This window comes from Neoarius graeffei, chromosome 10 (assembly GCF_027579695.1).
Source record: "Neoarius graeffei isolate fNeoGra1 chromosome 10, fNeoGra1.pri, whole genome shotgun sequence".
NCBI classification, from domain to species: domain Eukaryota; kingdom Metazoa; phylum Chordata; class Actinopteri; order Siluriformes; family Ariidae; genus Neoarius; species Neoarius graeffei.
Window position 1 is genome coordinate 59,816,686 of NC_083578.1, and position 4,190 is coordinate 59,820,875.

General features: G+C 41.1%; 1 non-coding gene across 1 annotated transcript; it reads left to right on the forward strand.

Moving 5' to 3' along the window:
- The first annotated feature begins 4,118 nt into the window (after positions 1–4,118).
- trnah-gug (transfer RNA histidin (anticodon GUG)) lies at positions 4,119–4,190 on the forward strand. Its single transcript has one exon. It is a non-coding gene; the product is annotated as a tRNA-His (tRNA).

The window sequence follows — 4,190 nt, forward strand, 5'->3', positions numbered from 1 at the left end:
AGTTGGAGCTTACCCATCTGTGTTCTTGCTTCTTGAAGGCCGATCTTGTGACCGATTGTTTTGAAACTATCTGACTTTCAGTTGTTTGTTCAGTTCCCTGTTCATTCACTTCTTCCACGTAAGGGCGAGATGGCAGCAATATCCAGTTCAGAAATAAGACGGCTGCTCCATTCTTTCTCCATTACTCAGTACGCCGCCATTACTGCTCGGCTCAGGTAATTACTAAAACCCAGGACAGAACAGGATGTCACCGGTTTTAGCAACAACCGCAGGGAGGTCACTGCCCGAGCGACATGTCACATCCCGTTCCATCCCGGGTTTTACCAACAACCTTTGGCTCACTCCGGGAAAACTGGTGCAACTAAACTCACTTTCCTTTAAAAATAAATAAATAACTTTCCTTTTCTTGTAGTTTTATTTAATTGTTGGTACTGCACCCTCTTTCAATACGGGCTTATAGCCAACACTCTTCAACAGATCAGAGGTTTCGTACGAGTCTTCAGTAAAATGTGCAGAACAGAGGAGAAATCACGAACATAGGCGCCCAATGTGCCCGTGAACGTCTCGCAAAACGCGTCCAGATCTTGGCAGTTTGAACATTCTTGGGCCATGAATGCAACGTAAATCCACCTTCTGTCATGTTGCTGCACCCTCCAGCAATACATCTACGTGGCATGGCGATAAATTAGCTCAAAATGGAGGATCGGAGTTGCAGTCAGCTCTGTTTTTTAGTATAGCGGAAATGGCGATGAGACCGATAGACTTCCTGCTGTGACGTTACGGATGTCAAGGTCGTTCACTCAGACCACTACCTATATGAATCACTTTAATCGTAAAAATTACTATATTAGATTTATTGTTAACGCTTAGAACTATTCCTGTGCCATTCTTGAGGTCTCAAGGCATTTATAAACGAAAGTGAGGCCATGGCTCTGCATATATGCTTTAAGTCTACTCATTTCCTTCTTCACATGTTCTAATTCCTCCTGTCTTGTCATTGATCTAATGTTCCACGTACCAATGCTCAACAGTGTATTGAAGGGATTCCGCATCTTGACAACCTGAGCAGCCCCCTTCCCGCTCCTGCCAGATGCGGCACCTTGCCTAGCAAAGGTCCAGTCTACATTGTTACTTCTCAAATCATTCATCCAAATCATTCATCAGTCATAACACTATTAGGGTTCTAGGGAAAAGTTTCAGAGGTAGTTTTCCCGTTGTCTTCTTCAGTCAGAGTGGTCACATTACCGGACCTGGGGACCCTAGCCATATTTAACTGACTAGCATCATGTTGTATCATCATTGGTCAAGTCTGACTCATATGCTGACACAACTATCCATCACACTGCTGCCCATGACATCACCATATCCCTGGCTCGGGAGGCAAAGGGAGTACTAACACTTGCTCAAGGCAAACTCCCAGACTAGCAGAGGAAAGGAGTTGTCTGTCTTCTCCATTGTAGGCCGTCCTGAAGGAGTGCCTACCCGCTGACCAAACCAGTAATATAAAAGGAAATTTAAGCATGAGGCCTAGAGCTTGTAAATAAGTTATTAAAAATTATTTATATATATATATGGGGCGGCACGGTGGTGTAGTGGTTAGCGCTGTCGCCTCACAGCAAGAAGGTCCGGGTTCGAGCCCCGTGGCCGGCGAGGGCCCTTCTGTGTGGAGTTTGCATGTTCTCCCCGTGTCCGCGTGGGTTTCCTCCAGGTGCTCCGGTTTCCCCCCCAGTCCAAAGACATGCAGGTTAGGTTAACTGGTGACTCTAAATTGACCATAGGTGTGAGTGTGAATGGTTGTCTGTGTCTATGTGTCGGCCCTGTGATGACCTGGCGACTTGTCCAGGGTGTACCCTGCCTTTTGCCCGTAGTCAGCTGGGATAGGCTCCAGCTTGCCTGCGACCCTGTAGAACAGGATAAAGCGGCTAGAGATAATGAGATGATATTTCATATATATATATATATATGAAATATGTTCACTGTGCAGAAAGCTTTGCCCAGCTGATCTTTCACAGGCTGTATAAACGGAAATGCAAAAGACCACTCTTTATTCAACTTTGTTTTAGAATGCACACACTTCCTTTTCTTTGGTGTACTTGTCATTGGTCCATCATAATCTGACATGATTACACGAATGACCGATCATACACACGAGAAGATATAAATAACATACGGTAGAGATAAATGATTATAGAGATTAACTTGCATATGTACATGCATGCAATGACAGCAACTGTCATACATCTGTAGGCTGGTAAACTCGCGGGCCCTCTCAAAACAATTGGAAAATCTTGCCATGGGAAATGCCAAAAAGCAATTTCGGAAGTGGTCGAGTAGTCAGTCCAGACTTCATTTGTCACTTGTCAGCTTGATCAGTAGAGGTGCCCAATTAGCTAACCCCATATACTGGCAAGTTTAAGCTTAGATAAATCTTGACAGATCATTGAAATTATTCTTTAGGTTTTTGTGATACGTTTTTCTTTTTCATGTCTTGGCAAGTCAGCTGGTTTGGATATTATTTTGTGCATCTGACTGGCAGGTACGGGTTACTTGGGAGGTCTGAAACTCAAGAGGAAGACGCTGCTGGATCCTGGTTGTACCAACCTAAATTTATCTTCTCCCGGTCCTAAATGTTTTATGTTCAGGTGGTAATAGGAGTCCACCAGCCAAAATACTCAGCCATATCCTGTGTACACTGAGTGGGAGTATGGTAGAAAATATTACAAATTGGCTGTGGATGAAAAGTTAGCTATAGTAACAAACTGTCCAAGGAGTAAAGAGTAACAAGGTGTATGTAACTAGAGCAGTGGCTACAATTATCGACAGTCCATAATTATCGACACCTTTTCAGATTTACCAATAAAAAACAATTTTACAAAGGTGAGTTTCATTTACAACGGTTATCACTGGTTAATTAATCAACCGGAAGCCCCGCCCTTTGATCTTGTCGTCTGATGACACAGCTCGTTACCTGAGATGGATTTTTTTTCAGCACCCTCAGCAAGTTGAGAAAAAAATCGCAGGTAAGCATGGTGGAAAGATCATAGATGTGTTTTTACTGATCAAATTCACCGATATTTCCTGATCTCCTTGTCGAAACCTACTTTGTTTCTTACTCTTTCATTTGACAGTCGCCATTTTGTATCTAAACGCGCGTTTGAGAAGTCACGTGAGGTGTCGATAATAGTGATCACTTTCATCAGTGTCCACCATTATCGACACCCTGTGGAATTAAGTGACATTTACAACTGTTCTGTATCGATCTTTGTGTAACATTGTTGAAGTAGATGAAATACTTTAAAAAATAAAAGTGCTATGATTTTATAATTTTTTTTTCGGATTCATAACAGAATAGAATGTTTATAGAGTATTTGGAATCCGAATGCAATAAATAGAATCAAACCAGAATTAAATTCCTAACATATAAAAAAAATGCTTGAAATACTCAGGGTTTTTTTTTTCAGTTTGTTGTAAATATCTACCACATATTACAATATCAGTGGACCTTTTATATTTTGGTTTGAGGAATGACATGTGACCTTTGACCTGGATGTTCATGTGGTTACAATACCAATTCCCTGTTGAGATTTACTGATAAACTACAAAACTAGAAATTAATACAAACAACAACGAATGAATAACAAAATGTGATCCGGGAAAATACTTAGAAAGTGGGCCAAAAAGATTTTCTGACAGGTTAAAAGTTCATTTGTTTACAAACATTAGAATTACTTCCTCATTTACGTAAACACCGACATCGATATATTTATATAAAATATATTTGTACTCAATATAAGTCTGTGTAAAATAAATTTTAAATAAAAAACTATGTTTTTTATTCCCGATTATATGTAAATAATCATCTGGGTGTCGATACTTGTGGTACGGTGTCACGTGATCTGGCACGCTAAGGAATCAAACCCCCCAGTGGAAGTTCGAGTTATTATTCATACACAATTTACGTATTGAAAGTCTTTTCTACTTTTGCAAAGGCTAAAAGATCGTTAAAGTATCGATAATTGCCGCCGCTCTATCATGTAGTATTTAAAAAGAATGGACTGAGAAAGAGAGAGCTTTAATAATGTTAAACTAGGAGTGTGTTCACGCCTGTCAGGTAGCCTGCCGTGATCGTATAGTGGTTAGTACTCTGCGTTGTGGCCGCAGCAACCCCGGTTCGAATCCGGGTCACGGCA